The sequence below is a fragment of the Meleagris gallopavo genome, chromosome 11, assembly GCF_000146605.3.
Source record: "Meleagris gallopavo isolate NT-WF06-2002-E0010 breed Aviagen turkey brand Nicholas breeding stock chromosome 11, Turkey_5.1, whole genome shotgun sequence".
In the NCBI taxonomy this organism is placed as follows: Eukaryota; Metazoa; Chordata; class Aves; order Galliformes; family Phasianidae; genus Meleagris; species Meleagris gallopavo.
The window spans coordinates 13,558,414-13,577,810 of record NC_015021.2 but is presented as its reverse complement, the minus strand read 5'-3'; the positions used below and the strand labels follow the sequence as shown (position 1 = coordinate 13,577,810).

Genomic DNA, 19,397 nt, shown 5'->3' with positions numbered 1-19,397 from the left:
AAAAAAAGAAAGCAAACTTAATGCCTACCCACTCAGACTATAAGCCTTGTTTAGAAATGTGAATGGGTGGATGTTCTCCTGCTGGCTTGGTAATTTGGTAGATGTTAACACAATGTAAATACAGTACAAGTACAGTTTGGCATGGTGTTTATAAATACATATGGGAACTATCATTTTTATGCAACCTAGTATTGGGTTTAGTGCTTCTGAAGGGCTTCTGCTTTGATTGTGTATGAGCTAGACTGTAGTATGAATGGATTATGAAGGGGAAGAAAAAATGTATGCTTTGTAAACATGGAAAAAAGGAAAAATCTAGATACTTAATACAAAAAATAGGACAAGTATAAGGTCAGATAGTAAAAGGTTAGAAATAGAAGACTGTTTCTCTTCTTGTTTACACACCTTGAGAATGTGCTATAGAGAGAGCCATCACTGACACTGCCTGTCAGTCTAGACCTGTTATGGCCCAGTAGAGACGTGGGCTGTCAGCCACAGATGCTACAATGAGCCTGTGTTAGCAATTGGTGATTTGCTTGGGCAGCAGAAATGTTGGATATCTGCTGTCAGCCAGAGCGAAAACCTAGGAATGCAAGTATGAAATGCCTGCCTGAATCAACGAATCAAAGTTGCCACAATGTTCATGTACTGCATATGGGATGTTGAGACCAGCAGGGGCTTGCTGACCTCTGCTCATATAGCATGTTGCAGAGCATCTCTCCATATCCCGCGACAGAAGGTGAGTGTATGTACGCAAGGCAGAATGCCAGCAGTGCCTTACTGGGGTTGCTGTGAGAGGCATTTTGCCAGGAGACAATAGCCAGGTGATACTGAGGATGTACCCAGTCTGCACAAGACAAAGAGGACTACCGAAAGCTATTTATATAACGCTTACTGTAATCTGACTTGGAGAAGATTATTTTCTGTCCCCAGTTCTGGAAATTGGTTTAACTTCTCTCAGGTGAGAGAAACCAACCAATGAGGCTTTGGGAGGCTTTTCAGTACTAGGAAGTGTCCAAGCATGTACCTCATGTTTTAATCTGTGTCAGAAATTAGTCACTGTTTCTGTCCGAGATGAAACACTTTAGATGTCCAAGCTCATGGGTCAGAAGGAGGAGGAACCTATTCTCTTGCTGGTCATGCCAGAGCTGGAGCAAGTCAGAGAGAAGTCCATTATTAAATCTTTTGCCTGCAAGGGACAAGAGACCATCATTAGGAATGGTGACAACACAGGGTTTTCATTAAGCAAAAGGAAGGTTTCATGCAAAGCCAAGTTACTTTCATTGCTATGGAGGCTTCATGGCACTGTACTTCTCGGGTGTGGGCTCAGTCCCCCCATTGAGACTTGTTTATTCCAGGGCTCAGTAGGTTTCTGGGAAGTGCTGTAATAGCTGGGAGGAGATCCCATGGAGAGGGTGGATTCTCTTGGACACATGCTGTTTAACAATGCCACTGTCTACAGAAAACAGAAAATAAACAATGCAAAATCCCTGCCGTAAACCATGCAGTGTGCACAAACACCAAAATATGAATAGCCTCTCAGAAGGCAGCCGTGCCAAGCAGCTTTACTGCTATTGTTTATTGTGGTGGAGGAGCTAGAACCAGCTCTTCAAAATAGACCAATATTGCCAACTCATAATGGGTTAATGGTCCCTGCAACTGAAGTATAATGGTTCTTGGTGAAATGGGGGAAGCATCTGTAGAAAGTAAGTTTAGAAGCAGTAAAAACTGCAATGAATTAATTTGATTTTATTCAGGCAGAGAGAGATAAAGGCCCTGTTTGAGTAGCTGTTGCAATTGCATGTAATAAAAGCCGAAGGATCATCTCCATGGACAGATTTACCTAAGCACCAAGCAAAAGAAACAGGTGAAAGCATTCAGAAGGCTGGGAGCGCAGTATAGCTGGAATGACTCTGAGGATATCACTGGGCGGGGAGGTCTGGTATGAGTAAATGGAATGATGGTAATGATGGAGCATCTATGCTATTTACATTTTTTTAGGAGGTAGGGGTGGTCTGCTTTGGAGAACTAGTCCTTAGAGCTGGATATTACTAGCTGGAGTACATTAATGTGCTCTGTCATTTATCTCCTGCTCCATCTACATATACAAAAAATCCAGGTTGCATCCTCCAAGATTGCCCAGTGATGTGAACTGAAGTGCTTTAAGTGGTGACAATTGAGAGATTTGCTTCTAAAGCATTCTGGTTGTCTGAATTCAGATGCTTGTGTAGACGTGCTCTAGGCATGCCAATGTGTGTTGGTTGAGGATGGAAATAGCTGCTGGAGTATGCCAGCTGCAGTTCTGCTGTAAAGCCCAGGAGCACGTGTTTGGGCTGACAAAGCACAGGGCACCTCGATGCTGCCAGTTGTCTCTTGTGTGTTTCTTTTTTGCCTGCAAGCTGCTTGAAGATGGTTCTACTCTTCCATGCACAAGTTATGGGGGATCTGTGGGGAACCTGTGGTTTGTGGAAAACAGTTCCCTGAGCCTTTAATGTGGCCACTGAGACCCTGGAAGTGGATTACAGCTCTTTGCACAGACTTGCTGCTGTACTCAGTGCCTAGGAGGTAGACTCTCATTTGCCCTATACTCATCCATCCCATCAATTTGTGAGGTTGTTTCATGCTGAGTGAAGAACACTGCTGTTTTGTTTGCTTGTTGTTTTGTTGTTTTTGTTTTTTTTTTTCTTCCCCAGATTGACTTGGAAACCCAGAGGAAGCAGGTCGCTCTAAAATAAGATAAACAACACCTTTACTAATTGTACTGGAAAACAGAGCAGCTTCTGGTAGGCTGCTGTATGCTGTTCCTGAGCATACCCAACAGAACAGCTGTGTTCCAAGGGAGTGTTTTGTTGTTGTTGTTGTTGTTTGTTTGTTTGTTTGTTTTAATGCATTTTAAGAACTGGAGATGGGTGAGGTCAGGGAAAGAGTGAGACTGAGCCCTGGGGTCTGTCTCCTTTCACAAACATATCCTGTAGTGTAGACCAGTCAATCAGTCTTTTTTTTTTTTTCCCCCCTCCTAATTTTCTTCAAACATAGGAGACTCACTGAAGGTTGTATGAAATAGACATGGGTAGTAAGTACAGTGGCAATGATTTGCAGTGCATCGAGGTCCTAAACTTGGCTATAAGAAGCTCTCAAAGCATAGTGCTGCACTTTAAGCTCTTTTGCTCCTCCCTAACAGCAGGTGCTCTAATGATTAGAGCTCTGAGAGTGAAGGTATGAAAACCTGCAGTTACTGCTGTTGTTGGAGCTCTTCCTTGGGTCAGACACTTAAAACTCAGTGCAGGGTTACACTTCTGCCAGTGAATCCAGTGAGCATTATCCTAAAGCACATGAATGTCATCCAAATGCTGCTAGAGGTTGTGCCATTCTTGCCAAATTGTATCTTTGTTGGCTTCATTGCAAACCAAGTTCTGAAGTGAAAACAAAGGAAAAAAAAAAAAAATGAGGACCCTTCTGGATATGACATGCAAGCATGGGTATCCATTTTGTTTGTTGTGTAAGCACTCCAACAATGAGGAAAGCAAATGCCAGCCTTGAGAAAATGTGGTCCTTCTCTTCTGTCTTGCAAGAGTGTGGACTTATACTGCTTGCCTTGCTGCTGTGCTCTGAGCCTGCTACCAAGGACAACCATTCATATAGATTTGAGGAAAGCCTAGGTAAGCCAGAGTAATGTACCTTTAAAATCATGTTATATAAGCTTTTGCAATCTCAAAAAACAATACTTTTTTGATGGACTGGAGGATCAAAAAATCCTTGCAGTATGTAGAGTTATTTGATTTTAGCAAGAATTTTGTTTGTGCTGTAATTCAGGAATCGATGTCTCCAATTTATTTTTAGGTACCCCTTCACTGAGTTATTAGGCATGCTTGACAGTCTGGTGCAAAGAACACCTCGGAGAATTAAGGGAATTTTATCTCTTTCCAAACACCAGGAAGGTGAGATACAGAGACTAAAGACATTCCTCAAAGGAATGTAGATTTGTAAATTGCACTGAAAACTGGTGGAGATAGCAGCTTTTCCTTAGGGTTAGGGTTAAGCTGATTGACTTTTCTGGTATATAAGCATGTAATTGATTATCTCGGAGGTCCTGGAGCTAAGCACTTTCCCTAGATCCTGTCTGTTGGGGCACATGGAAATAAGCCCAAGTTGCCTGAGTCGCTGGATCAGGTTCTTCCCTCTGGATCAGCTGACTTAAGCTCTGTCTGTGGGAGCCAGGTGGGAAAGTAATCTGATTTTGGTGAAGTTATTACAGGTCTCTCCTTTCAGACTCAGCACAAGACCTTTCTCTCTCAGTTTTGTATTGCCACCTTCTCAGCTGCGTGGTTCAGAGAGCCTGGACAGCCTCTCCTCTCCTTGCCTAACCTCTTGCAAGGAGCCATGAATTTTTGAAAAGAACTCTGGCTTGCTCTGCCAGCTCTCCTTCACTTTTATTTATTTTTTTTCCCCTCCCTGCAAGCCACAGTGAAGCAGTTCTTTGCTATTCTCCAGGGTAGGGGTGGAAGTAGGTCATGGTGTCACGTAAGGCAGCTGCGCATTAATACAGAGCTAGGTGAGCGGAGCGTGCAAACTGTCGGACTGGGGAAGATGAATGATCAGCTCTGCGGGATGAACGACTCCATCAGGGAGCGGTGGAGGCAGGTGGCAGCGCGCGGCCCTGCGGAGCGGTAGGGGCCTACTGGGGCTCCTCAGTGCGCCCCCTGCTGGCGAAGGGCTGTCTCGTCCTTTTCCCACCTCCCCCAAAATCTTTCCTTGCTTTTGTAAGCAGGACTGGTGCTTCCCCCTCCCTGCAACATCCCTTGGATTTTATAGATTGGAGTCCATTGGTTCATCCTTATTGGTTTGTTTGTTTGTTTTGCAATGTTAACATATGAACAAGGAGGGGCTTTCTGTGCTCCGGTTCACTTGATGCTCACTCAGCATCACTCACTGAGCCCGGAATAGATCTGTTTGAAAGACGGGAAGAAGTCTCACCTTATCTCTGAGGCAGCATTTCAAGATACCTCCAGTGTTTAAGGGCAGATTCTGGTCTGAAGATGTCTTATCCCTTTAGTAACTTGGTATACTGTTTGCAGTTCAGATGTGGGTAGTTATCTTGGCTCCTTTTAGCTTGAAGAAGAGAAGGCTCTGGGCAGGCCTTATTGCAGGCTTCCAGTATTTGAAGGGAGTTTACAAGCAGCAGGGGGACTGATTTTTTTTTTTTATTTTTTTCCTATTTTTCACATGATCTGATGGTGATGGGACAAAAGGGAATGGCTTTAAAGTAAAAGAGGAGAACATTAGGTTAAAAAATAAGAATAAATTCTTTACTCAGGGCAGTGAGGTACTGGCACAGGCTGCCCAGAGGAGCTATGGATTCCCCATCCCTGGAGGTGCTCAAGGCTGGGCTGGATGGGGCCCTCAGCGGCCTGAATTGGTGGGGTCTCTAAGGTCTCTTTCAACCTGAACCATTCTGTGATTCTTTCCTAATCTGTCTTTATCCTATTTATTAAAAAATAAAAATCCCCACTTCAAAAGGCAGAAGTGATTGGTGTTTAAAATTAGTGCTTGCTAAAGGCACTTAATCTTCTTTCTGTATTCCTGTAGGCACAGTGATTGTTTTCCATTTTCATCAGCTTGGTTATGGCATTGTTATTGTTACTTAAGAGAGGTTCACTTTGAGATTGTTGTTGGTTAGTGTTCATAGCTTCCACGCTCTCACTCAAAGACCCTCTTCAAAATCTTGGAATAAACCTTTCTTTGTGCCCAGTGGTTAAGGGCTATAGCAAGATGAAATCTTTTGTTTTTTACACTTTTCTGGTAATTAACAGGGCTGGTATAGCACAGTCAGGGAACATTCTGGCATTGTTAACATCTGCTGCTGCCTGAGCTGCAGTGAGAAGCAAGTGCTAAAATCCTTTGTCTGAAAGATGATTGATGCCTCCATCTTTTCCTATCCTTCAGTCCATTTACTTTTCCAAATGCTTGGAAATATTGGTGAGTGGTGCAAGCAGCAGTCTCCAGTCCAACCAGAGTTTTCTTCTGCTATTGGCTCTGTGTTAGTGATTTTAATGTTAGCTTTAAAATGGGTTTGCCTAGAAAGAGAAGGATTCAGACAGTTGCCATCAGCTAATAGGCACAGGCCAAAAGATCTTCAGCCAGTTGCTTCTGTAAGTGTGGTGTCTGGTGGTTGAGTTAGACTATGGCATGCAGTAAGTTCTCTCAGTCAGAATGAGAACCTCAACAGTGCCAACTGCTGATTATACCTTCTGTGTTAAAAATAAACGTCCACTGTTTGAACTGGCTGATTTTAAATTTTACCTTCACTCTGCTTTTAGAAGATCTTAGCTCCAAGGCTCTCTGAATGCTGTACAGACATTAGCAAGCCTTGATGATGCTCCTTTAAGGCTGCCTGGTAAGCAGAATTACTCAAATTTTCAACTTTGCAGAGGGCTCTTGTACCAAATCTATTCTTGACTCATTTCTTCTTTCTTTCAATCTCTCTTTTTCAGAAATTGCAGCAAAACCTGCTATTGGCTGCTGGATTGAATTCTAAATACCACATGCAAATTTTGTGATTGGTTCCATTTGTTGCAATGAGTGGAACTAATTCTCTGGATCCAAGTATAATTAGATGAATCTAGATCATAAGTCTGGGAATTGCACCCAAAAATATGAAGTTCATTTTCCTTTGTTCTCTCGTTTCACTGAATAACAATAGTAAGTATTAGCCTTTCCTGTTCAAAATCTATTAAGGCCAATGAAGCCTATAAAGAAAAAGCATGACAACCTATGGGAACAGCACATCTTTACAAGCTTGCAGAATGAAGTAGTGGAGGAAGGTAGCTATATATGCCTCAGGAACAATGCAGACAATTCGCTTTTTATTTTTTCCTAATACCCTAACCTTTGTATTTTTACCTGTATTTTTATTACCTGTTTTGCCTCATTGTGAAGAGACAAGTTTTTTTCATGAAGAGGTGATGCAGGTCAGTCTCGGAATGACTCTGGGATCAATGCTTCTACTCTAGTGTTTAAAGTCTGAAGACTTCCTAATGTCTGCATTGAGTCTGGTTTTGTTTTTCTTCATCCTGCGAGATCTCGCCTGCTAGCAAGCCAGCAGAAATGAGAGAACAACACTGTCTCTTTAGTATGGAAGAACACGCAACTGTTTCAGAAAGCATTGCTGTTTCAGCATCAGTCTGAAAGTTTGACTATCCTAGAGCTTTTAGGTTCTGCTCTGCTAAAATAAAAACCTGAGCTCACGAGTGACCCTGTGGTGAGGCTAGAATGACTTGTTTGCTTTGTTGGGTCTAATTCATAAAATAAGCCCAGAGGAAATAGGCAGGAAAACATGCAATTCATAATAACCCCTCCAGAGAATAACTCATTTCTTTCTCTTCCAGTAGTATTGTCAGGCTTCAGCGTACTTAAAAACAGACCTGGCACAGGGAGTACAGATAAGCTAATGAAAGGATGGAAAAAGGTTGTCTTTTTTTTTTTTCCCTCCTAAACAAAGGATGATTATCTGTAATGAAATCTCCTTTAAATTGAGGTTGTTGCTAACATCCTTTGCTGTAGTTTTGGAGAGTTTTGTTTGCCTCCAGATCTTGAAGACCAGAAGATTGTATCTGAATTTGCTTAAGTAGCAGCAGGAGAATGAACAAATCTTAAATTTGTGGAGAACTACAAGTACTCTACATGTACTTGGATAGTGTCAGGAAAGTCAGATATAATTCTTTCATTCTACACAGTCATGAGGAAAAGAAAATGGAGTGCTGTGCGCAATTTGCTGGGTACACTTTGAGATGATGTGAACAATGAGGAAATTCTGAAGAAGAACAGAGAGAGCAATTGAAGATCTTGAAAGCACAACTTCGAAGCCATTCTCATGATTAAATGAGAATTAAAATAAAGAAAATGCAACAAAAGCTTCAGAACACATAGGCTCGTGCACAGAAGGAAGATGTTCTCCATAACAATGGAAGTGAGATGGGAAATAATACATTTCAGTTTCAGCAGAGAAGATCAAGAATGATGCTTGGGGAAACTTGTTAGTGGTGAGGATACTGACGCAATATTTGAAGCACCTGGGATGTCATGCACTTCCTGATCATTAGAAGTGGTTAAGATTAGGTTAGCCAAACAGGTTACAAAATCACGTACATGCATCATGCTCAGCTACCAAGGTGATCAATATTTGCTTAGAAGGCTGCTTTCTAACAACTAATACTTCAATCAAACCTTTAAGTTGTGGGAGACTCATCTGCACTATCTCTGCAGACCTTTAGCCTTAGAGAAAATACTTTAAGGTAAATAACCTCACCTATTGACTTCAGCAAATTTTGGTTTGTGTTTGAGGATAGCATAGAAATGGTAAATCAGACCAAGATGACTGAGGGGTTGAGGTCTCAGACCTGAGCTGGGATGATGACTTGAAATAACGTAAGATGAAATCATAGAATCATAGGGTCATTAAGGTTGGAAAAGACCTTTAAGGTAATCTAGTCCAACTGTCCACTTACCACTAATGCTGCCCATGTTCCTTAGTACCACATCTCCATGGTTAGTGAACACCCTCAAGAGTGGTGATTCTACCACCTCCCTGGGCAGCCCATTCCAGTGCCTGACTGCTCTTTTGGAGACCTTTCTCCTAATATCCAATCTAAACCTCCCTTGGTGCAACTTGAGGCCATCCCCCATCCTCCTGACTGTTGAGTTACTTTGCCTAAATGTAATTCTCATGGTGTTTTTAGACTCCGTTAACCCCAGAGGGAAATATTAGTAGATTTTTCCCGACACTGATGCTTGTTTGACCGTGAAATATTTTTCCCTTTGGGAGATGTATAAATGTGGATTGGACAAAGTGCTGGAAAATGTAGGCTCTTGTACACTTTGGAGACAATGAGTTCCATAAAGTCAGGGTGTCTGAACTGGGTTCAGTTTCTTATTTTGTTACTGATTTATTGTGTACTTGAGTTAATTATATCTTGAGTTATACTTTTGGGATCCACGATAGTGCTGAGATGCTCTGACCTAATATTTTAAGGGGAGGGATAGGACCTAGTAGGATCTAGGACTCCTGCTTTCTGATTTCAAGCCTATGTTTCAGAGAAGCTGCGTGCATCCAATCTAGAAGGCAATTCTGAAGAAATTGACTTTAGCACATAAATAGCTGTGTTTGGAAGTTAGTAGTTCAAGTCTATAACAAAACTGTGGGCCAGCAATTAGTCTCAGGTGCTCTGGCATAGTATTTATATCACAGCTGACTCCCTACTCTTTTGCCTTTAGAATGCAGTACAACATCTGTAACAGCTGTCTAGGTTTCTATCTAGTTTCTATCATGCAGACACAGAAGAAACAGCAGTGTAATGAGAATGGTGCCTTTTCTTGCACAGTTTTATACAGTTGGTCTCAAACTTATCTTTGCTCAAAAGGTAGGAAGGCCCTGTCTGTTGCATTACCTGTAGAGGTACCTCTTCAGGAACTTACCCATAACCCCGCTCTAAGGGTAGTTTTCCGAGTGCTGCAGTAGGATTTCAATCCATTCTGGTTTGACTGCGTTAAAACCATAAATTTCTGAGAATAGCTTAATGTTTTTTGTTGTTGGGTTTTTGTGTGTGCATGTTTTCTGTTGTTGCTAATAATTATTTTCGTGTAGAGTATTACATTCTCACTGTTGTTATTGGTATGGCTAACCAAGCAATACAATTTATTCTGCTGTATGTACTTTCCAGGTTACACCATAGGAGCGAGGCTTCAGGCTTGACTTGATTGTGAGTTTACACCCAAACATCCTTGAACTCTGAAGATATTTAAACAAGCAAAACATTAAAAAATATATAGAAGTATAAAATAGCAAAAAAGATTGTTTCTAACACTCCAAAGAATCTTGAATCTCAGTTGCTCAAAAGCAGATTTAGGCTGCTGTTGCCATGTGGGGGAAGGACAAAGACATGGAGTCTACCAGGGAGCCTTTCCTGTATTCTTGTAGGTTTGCAGACTTGTTAGTGTAAAGGAAATGCTGAATCGTGGCCTGAAACAGTGATGGAGCACGTGGTGGGAGAGCAGGGCCAGCTCAGGGAGCTCAGGTGCATGTAATGTACCTGATGACTGGAATGGGTGGAACCAGGATGCATCCCTTCCCAGGCCTCATTTAAGGGTTGGCAGTGGAGGTGAGGGTAACTTTCTGGAGATCCCTACCTATGTGAGGCCTTCCAAAGGTAAGCAGCTCTTTTCCTTCATTTCTGTGTTGTGGCTGCTGCATTTGGGCTTGTTTTCATTTCTGATAGCTAAAGACTTTGCCACCCCTCTGTTATCATGGTACTTTCCATTGTAGTACTTACAACATTGTAGTGTTACAGGTACTTTTGCGTATTTCGTTTCTTCCTTTGTTTTTGGATGCCTTGTTTTTATGCTAGGTTCCCATAGTTTTATTTGGCTATGGTTTGGGTCTAATCATATATTGATTAGATCGTTATAACAATCATCCAACTAGTATAAGAGGAGAACAGAAGAAACTTCGGGAGGTTTTCTAGCTTGGTGTGACACCATACCAATATTAGTAGATTATGTGTGTGTGTGACCTTGGTAACTCAGTATACACAAGGTAGATATTTTTCTTCTGGCTGTCCAATGCATTACTTACTATTAATGAGATAAAGTGCTGTGTAAAACATAAATTTTGCCTGGCTTGTAGTCTTGCTGCAGTGTTAACTTACATGCTGCAGGATTTGGGGAGAACTTCAGACAAGGCTTGGAACAAAATTCTAGGAGCATATGATCTGGTAGCTTGATGCTAATGGTGTGTGACATCCCATAATCATTGTATTAACAGTTCATGTGAAAAGTTTCAATTTTGTGTACTGAGTACAAGCATCCTTATTAGTATTATGGTTTGCGGGACTTGTTAGCAGCCAAGCTAAGCCTGCTGTTTCCAAAACCATCAGGCAGAATTTGATGAATCAACAGACTGAATAACCCAGTGCTTATTTCCTGAAACAAAGAGCACCTGTAACATAGAAGGGGTAGCTGCCTGGCAAGAGGCTGGTATAGATATATATAAATGTTGGGTCTGGGAAGAGAGCTAGGGACAAGTGGCTACGCAGAGCCAAGTGTAAGCATGGTTTGGATTATGAGACCTTCTTGTCAGGTGTTGGTGTGTCTTCAATGCCTCTTTCAGTTCCTTGATAATAAGCCCATGTTCATGTGGTATCTGGCCTGGAAGGAGGTTAATACTTCTACTCAGGAAAGCCAAGTCACGCTCTTTTCAATCTCTGTTGGGATGTTTCTTGTTGCTTGCAGGGTTGTTTCTATTTGTTTTGTCTTCTGGGTGTGTTGCTTGTGAGGCGGGAATTGCATTAGGCTTGGTTTGTTTGGTGAGAGGAGAGGCCTGTTTGTCAGATATGTTTTCTTCTGAGCTTCTCTGGCTTTTGCCAACTTGGTCTCAGCCCTCAGGCTGAAGATGCAGGTGTGAAATGAGGTAAGTATTAAAATAATAATCTAAAAACCCAAACCACACATGTGGAACAGGAAGAGGATTTTTGTGAAGCCTGGACAGTATAGAAGGCACAGAGGTTCTGGACCTCTGTTTCTGCTACACAGGATGTTGCTGAGATCTTGCAAGTGTCGATTGGTTATGCTGTGGCAGGGAGCAGGAGGGCAGGGTCTCTCATGCAGGAGCCTTCTGGTCATGCCTGGAGGTTACAGAAGCTGCGCTTCAGGGATTTTAGTCTGTAGTGGGTGGATCTGATACACTTGTGCTTCCAGCATGAGCAAGCCGCCAGAAGAGGTCTGTCTTGTTAAGTGGGTGTTAAGATCATTCTTTGAAATACATCTCGCGCTCGAATTGCAGCCTTGCATTTGTAAGGTATTATTTCTTTGAAATGCCACAAAGAGCACCTGTGGACAGCTGCTGCTTTTATGCTGGCATTACACAACATTGGCATAAGGGAAGTGCGTTCTCATCTTGGAGACTTTATTCAGAAGGTACCAGGGCTGAGCTTGTGTCAACGTTATCTGTTTGAGTGGTTTTGAGAGGAGGGTCCATTGGCAAGCTGTCATATTGAGTCTTCAACCTTCCATGAGAGGGCATAGCTCAGAGTTATCTTCAGTCTGATGGTACAGGAGGTGTAACAACCCTGCTCGTGTACTGTTGAACAGCAAGAAGGATGAGCACAGAATTGCTTCCTCTGCAGAACATTTTGGTATACAATAATTTGAAGATAAACTCTAGAAGATGAGGAAATACAGATCAGGTGCTCAGATTTTTTGATGGTGTCTTTGGAGTCACTGTAGCTAAACTACACAGTGGGAGAGAGGCTTTCACTTTCTAGCAGAATATGGATTCTCTGTAGCAAGATCTCTGCTCAACTCTTGTTGTAACAGTTACTCTTTCCCTTGCAAAGGCTTGCACTTGGTGGTGGCCTTCAACAAAAGCTGAACAGAACAGAAATTCTTACTGAAAAAGCAGTTAGTTCCAGTGAATCCCTTTGACGTTATTGCATGTAGCCTGGGTCAGGGGTGAATTCTCATGACAAATCAGGAAGTACTTAATAAGGTTCTGTACAGAGCCATTCCCTGAGATACCTTCCTATGCTGTGTTGCTGACCACCGATACCAACCCGTGAGTGGGATTTAATGAATGGGACAGGGAGGTGAAAGGAAAGATAAATATTTACTTATTGGACAACTATTGGCATGGAATGCTGCTGGCAATGACTGCCAAGATTACCTGACACTTATCATTTAAGTGAATGAATCATTACTCTCTTTTCAAAATGATATTGCATTTTTTGCAATTTTCCCTGAATAAAGCTACTCTTGTTTGCTGCTAGGCTTTGTGCTGGGAAGTGGGGGAACAGTCCCTGGCTAATAATGCTGGACAGTAAGGAAATGCAGCTGTCTCAGCAGATGGGTGGATACACTGGGGATGCAGCTCATGGTGCTTTGTTCTTGCAAAAAGGAACTCGTGCAAATCTAGACATTGTGGATGCCAGCATCTCCTGGCAAAAGGCTTAAACCCTTGATGCAAAGATTCATTCTGATCTGTTGAGAGCGCTGGCTGCATCCAAAGTTATGCATGCTTAGAGTTTCCCTGGGAAAGACTTCTGGTGGACTGTCTTCCTAGTCATTTCACCTACCTTCACCTCGCACCATTTCTTGACATTGATAAAGGGGAGGAGGTTTTTGTAGACTTTAATGCATGCCCTCTATGGTTATTCTGAAAGGGTAACGGCTCTCCCTGCCACTCATCAGTCAGAGACACAGCTGTCTCAGATGCCTTTCTCCATCCCCACAGAAAGGACAGATTTCTCCTTAAGAAACCCAGCACAGCTAAGGAGAGAGAAAGCAGAATTTAAAGCAAGGATTTGCTATGAATCGCAGTTCCTTGCTTCCCCACCCTAGCTCATCTTAGAGCTGCCTGTAGGCTACTCTGGCTTAATGCTGCTGGTAAAAAGCATGCTCCTGCCACTTTTCTTCCTTGCCCTGGCTTGCCCTCCCTGCTAGAGAAGCTGCCAGGAATCCCCTGCTACATATGCAACTGCAGTGGTGATACAAGCACAGCTTTGTGTTCAACATGGCATTTAGAAGCTGTTTTCCCATTGCTGGTGATCAGACCAACATCTGTCTCCTTGTTTACAAGGATGCAATTGTAAGTTGATCAGAAAGGCTGGGTTTCTTTGGCTGCCACTTATAATAATTGCTGAAATGCATTTCCATACCAGCAGGGAGAATCTCATAATATATAGATAGACCCTCTAATCTGTTCCACATCAGAAATGATGGAGACAGTCGAGACGTGATAATGAAAGCAAAGTTGTTAGAAGGCTGAGATCCTTTTAGCTAAAGCTTGGTAATTTGTCAGGCTGAATACCATCTTGTTCAGCTCTTACGCACTGAGGTTTGACCTGAGTGGGGACTGCAGATCCCAGAACCTCTAGCTCTGGCTGGGCTGGCTGGCACGCATGCTAGGCTGGGCTGTTCCAGTGCTATCTTTTTATTATAATGCCAACCATAAAAGGTGGTATATTCAGTGCTAGTCCCAGGTATTCTCTGTAGTACTGGGGTACTAGCTGTGAACTTAGTTTGAGCACAAGCTTGTTCAAGCATGTGTTCAAGTATGTCTGTGTAGTTGAGTCATACATGTGTACTGCTTACACTGTGAAAGTAGTCTTGATTCTCTGTGGGAGCACCTGGATTTGTGTCTCTGATTAAGATCACTTTCATGACCTCTTAGCAGTCTGTATTTGGGACGAATCCATGAATTCTGTAGCACTTTCTCAGTGTCTTTAATGTGCTGGAACAAAATTCATTTGTGCAGTAACTGTGGGATGTCCAGGCTCATTTTGCATAGTGGTTTCCATGGACCTGGAGCTCTTTATTTGGCTCCACCCCCTCCCATTCCTGCTGTTTTTTTTTGTTTTGTTTGTTTTGTTTTTTATGTGAGAAGAGCTCCTATCTATTCAGGAGGTCTAACACCAAGCAGATAAAACAGAGGCTGAGATGGCATTTTGAGCTAAAGTTGTCCCTGGGGTTAGAGCCATCTGTGGTTGGCCAGTTTTCACCTGAGGGAATAGATGAGTATGTCTGTGTAATTCTATAGTAACTACAGCGCAAATTATTTGTGAAACAAGAGGTCCTTCTCCTGCAGAAAGACTTCAGACTCCTGTAACTAAAGGGGGTGGAAGGCAGAGATGCGCTGCCCAAATGTTTTGCTATCTGCTCAAAGTAAATGTATGTATGGTTAGGCTGTTGTCTGCAGAAAGCTTTATTTTCTTCTCAGCTTTATTTTCTTCTCACTGGAGCAATTTATATGCCTGTGTCAGCTCTTTGGGAAGCATCATGTCAGTGGAAATGTGAAGTCTGATCTTTTAACTCTTTGACCTTACTTAAATTCTCTGAGTTCTCAGCAAACTAAGATTAATTGAATGGCTTTAGACATTCAGTGGGAGCTCGTGCTGCAGTGACCTTACTGATTGCTGATGAGGAAGAAGAATAACAATTTTGAGCTTCTACAGAAGTAGCTTTGCATCACTGCGTTGCAGACATCTTGTCCTTTGGGTAAAAGAACTATGTTGGTGTGTAGAAGGATGTACTTGGTTGTTCTCAGCACTTCTGGAGGTTTGACTTACAAATAGATAGATTTGGAAAAATCTACGAAATGAGTCAGTCAACCGTGGATGGAGAAACACAATTACTGACCTCTTTTAAATGTTTTCTTTCTCAGTGTGAATGCTGCACTGTAGTTTGAAATGTCATCTTCATGGCTTGCTTTAAGAGAAGGAAATAGTGGCTAAAGAGAAGGTGGGGTGTCTGGGCAGATGGCAAGACTGGAGCTCAGGAGTTTCTATCTGGATTTTTGAGTAGACTACAGATAATCCACTCAAGCCAAGAAATATGCTTGTGACCTTGTCTTTATCTTGTTTGAATGTCCAGTTCTTTTGATCAGAGTCTATCTAAGTGTCTGAAGGATATCTAGTGTAGTGTTCTACTTCCTGAGCCAAAACTTTTTTACCTCATTTACCACTTGTAGAACAGCAGTGTCCACCTGTTTCGACAGCATGAAATCCGTATCTCTGCTGGAACTTCTTTTGCACTGGTTCCAACAACTGTATGTTTGGAAGAATTGTGTGCTTAAGCATTGACAGAAGAGCTGAAAGACTCACACTGCACCTCCCCACTGTTCAAAGTATTTGGGCACTTTCTTTCAACGTGCGTGACCAAGGCTGGCTGCCTTTTGCCACTGTCATAAGCAAAGCAGTCTTTGCTCATCTCGATAATGTGTAGTGTCCTTAAAAAGTCATTGGCACAGACTTCCCTGGCGCTGGGATCTATCTTGGTGCCAGATCTTGTCTGCCACCTAGATGGATTGTGGTCGTACCCAGCAGTAATGTTCTCTGTGATGCTTATTCCTGTGGGTATGTTCTTACAGGCCTTTATTACTTAGCCCCAGAGATTTTATTTCAAGCTGGAAGCATGCAGTATCACCATTATGTTACTTTACAACTTTTTCTGCAGTCTACCTTGTTCTGCAGATCTGTCTTTTTGTCTGGCTCCCTTGACTATTGAGACTGTGTAAACCCTTGAAGAAAGGGGCCAGCTGTGTTACTTCTGCAGTACTCACTATAGCTTGTCACTTGATGGAGAACCACTTGTAAACTTTCACTCACATGACAGCATTGATTATATTAGGCAGGTTTTAATTAAAAGGTGGTTAAGAAGTCAGGTGCAGCCTCCAAGCACAATAATAATGCATATAATAATCTGGGTAGCTGCATATGCTCTGAGACCTCACTATAACCAGAGGTGAAACTGGTCATATTTTTGTTTCTACCGAGTGTATGTTTTTCATAGATGCTGTGGGGATGTCTACAGTGTGCTTGATCTATTAAAATTACTTCTATTATGAGATTTCCCATTTGGAGAAGTGATTACAGTTGCAATCTGTTTGCAATTGGTTTACACTCTCTTGATCATCTTCCAGTGGATATCCTGATCCGGGCCCAAAAATGCTCTTACATCTTTCCACAGACATTTTTTTTTCCTCTCTTAACTGTTAAATAATAGAGAAACATAAATATCTGATACGCTAGTGTTTTAGTCCTATGTGTAGTACAAATCCAGTATTAACCCAACTGCTGCTGCATTTACTAACACTGCATCTGGTGTGGCATAGTTGGTAAATTCAAAGTTGCTGCAGCACAGCACTGAGTATGCATCAGCTGCTGGATCCCAGAAGTGGCCCAAGACAGACAATGCAACTAGTGAGAACACCAACCAGGGCAGAGGATATAAGAGTTGAAGGTCAGGGCAATTATTTCTACGTCAGTCTGTGGGTGGCCATAAAGGATTTAGAAGTTGTGAGCAAGTAAATTCATCTTGCTTGTGCTAAGAAAGCTACTGTCTCATAGACCCAGATGTCAGGGTTTAGTGTTATCATTCCAGGTGTACCAAAGAGGAGAGTCAGTCTGCCACACCTCTGTTCTCTGGCTGAGGCCATAGAGGCTATGCTGTGCTCATACTTACCTGAGGAGCATTAAAACTTCTCCTTAGCCTTCTGATCTGTATTTTACCTTTTTAGTTTCCTCCACTCTAGGTACGCTTGAACTACGTGCAAAGTGCTTGATGTCCAGGCACAAATGTCTACATCTGAATGCAATTAGAACACTGAACAATGTTTACATATTAGGGTATGCCTCTCTGGTTGTTACTGCAGTTATTTGTGAGGTGAACTGCAAGTCAGCTGAGGGCATTAAGGCTAACAGTTCTATTTTGGTGTAAAGTGGTACAATACCTTTAATGATTGGAGGAACTTGGCTTTGTTTCTCCTAAACCAAGTTACCATCATGAAATTTCTTACGCTGTTTCTGAGGTTGGAGGGAGAAGAGAGAACAGTCTTACTGCATTGAGAGTTGTAAGAACTGGAAAGAATGCACAGAGCAACTTACCCTGGCTTGCAGCATGCTCCTGTTCCCCTCCACCCAGTTCCCACTGGTAATACAGATGTACTCTGCTGCTATTTCCCCTTCTTTCACTTGATCTTACAGACTTGCTCTTGTTTCAGCCCTGTAGTTGCATTTGTTTCCCTGCAGCTTCACTCAGACCTCACGTCTACCCGTGCTTCAGCCCGAAGCACCGCACGCTGCCGCCTTCAGCACTGGGAGAGCTCCAGTGGGATCCGCGCCGTCTGCGGGGATTGCGGCTTCGGGCAGTGTTGGTTTGAGACATCTGATGCTGTCTGGCGGATGGCAGATGTTTACTAATTCGTTTGCCTTAAACAGATGTTCAGTAATTTGAGTTGGATTAGGGTCTAGGCTCTGCCTAGCTCCATACCGTGTTTTGAGGCAGACTGTTGTGTTGGATTTTGATGGATGACAGTGGTGGCTTTTCTTGATCAGGAGTATCTCTGTGATCAGACATGTTCCTTCTCAACTGCTTTGGCACTCTTATCTAGAAGAGCCTAAGCCTGATCTAAGCCTCATTATCTTTAGCAAGTTTCCTGTGACTGTATTTAAACACTTTGAGTATGGACTGAGTTGTATTAGACTTGCACCGTGCTGCATTGAGTGAAGTATGGACCAATCTATAAAAGGAGAGGATTTCCTTCTACCTAGAATAATCCTTTCACAAAGAGATTTAAGAAAAAAAAAGATCCTGTAAACCCTTCGCTAGTCTCAAGAAACCTTTATATCCCAGAAGTCAAAGGCAAGAACATAGATAACAAAGTGATGAATAAAAATGGGAGTCAAAATTGTCAGATACTACACATAGGTAGAGGATGCTTATTTTTGGCCCTGGTCATGTATTTGGAGCCAGATTCCCTCTGTGTGAAACAGGCTACTTGAATGATGTTTAAATTCTCCAAGTGACCAGATAGGGTTTGCCACAACAATAGGGTTTCTGCTTGGTTTTGGGAAGGGCAGTGATTCTGCTGGCATTACACAAGTCTATGTGAGATAAAATAAGGAACCTTCTTTCTCCAGCTTTTTTGATTTATGAAACTGCTGGAAATCAAAACTCCTATAAAAAAAATTCAAATGGCAATTTCTCCAAACTGTACTGGATGTTCTTCACATTAATTTGTGGATTACAGAATGTTCTAGGCAAAACATCAGTGGGACAGTAAAACATTAATGCAAGAGTTCAGCTAACAAAATAAAACCACAGAGTTCTTCTATCCTACTTAATAATGACTTGAGTAAAATGGGGACAGTTGTGTGGTCTAGTGGCTAGTGAGGGGTGTGGTCCTCTGGATTCCTGGAGCTGCTTCCCAGCTCTTCTTTCCCATGCTGGTTGACCTTAAGTAAGTTTACCCCTTGTAAACTGGAGCCTGATGTCTGGCTAGGAAGCTTATTAGGAAACTTAATTTTTCAGAGAGCATTTTGGGAACTTGAGATGACAGGTGCTAAATAAAAGCACTTCTCTCTATTAAGTAGCTCTAAGAAAACACACTGAGATTCCAATTTTGTGACACCAGTACTTAGAGAACTCATCTTTTTGGCTTGTTATGAATTTAGTACTCTTGATCTGGAGTTGTCAAAAGATGACAAACGTGGATACTCCTGACCATTTTCTAGGATGACTGTTTCAATTTTCAGCATTTCAGTCTATTGGCAAGAGAAAAGTGATGAATTAATTTCCGTTTCCATGTCAGCAAATAATTCTGGATTTAAACAGAACTGTGTGGCAGTGGTCTTGAGCACAGCTAAAGTGCACCAGAGCCAGAAAGTTAAGATGATTATGAATAGGAATAAAGCAGGTTGTCAAAGCCTTGCTTTCCACAGAATCACAGAATCACAGAATTGTAGGGGTTGAAAGGGACCTCTAGAGATCATCGAGACCAACCCCCCTGCCAAAGCAGGTTCCCTACACCAGGTCGCACAGGTAGGCGTCCAGGCGAGACTTGAATATCTCCAGAG

At 42.3% G+C, this 19,397-nt stretch overlaps 1 protein-coding gene and 1 long non-coding RNA gene across 2 annotated transcripts in view; both read left to right on the top strand.

Annotated features, from left to right (window-relative positions):
• The window catches only part of LOC109369491, a 14,241-nt gene extending 6,987 nt beyond the window's left edge, over positions 1-7,254 (top strand). Inside the window, exons 4-5 of the long non-coding RNA XR_002118610.1 lie at positions 6,315-6,391; positions 6,489-7,254. This is a non-coding gene — a long non-coding RNA (uncharacterized LOC109369491). The remainder of the gene's footprint in view (positions 1-6,314; positions 6,392-6,488) is intronic.
• Positions 7,255-10,163: 2,909 nt separating this feature from the next.
• The window catches only part of LOC104912655, a 35,353-nt gene continuing 26,119 nt past the window's right edge, over positions 10,164-19,397 (top strand). The window contains exon 1 of the mRNA XM_010716751.2: positions 10,164-10,199. The gene's annotated coding sequence lies outside the window, so the exon portion shown is untranslated. The remainder of the gene's footprint in view (positions 10,200-19,397) is intronic.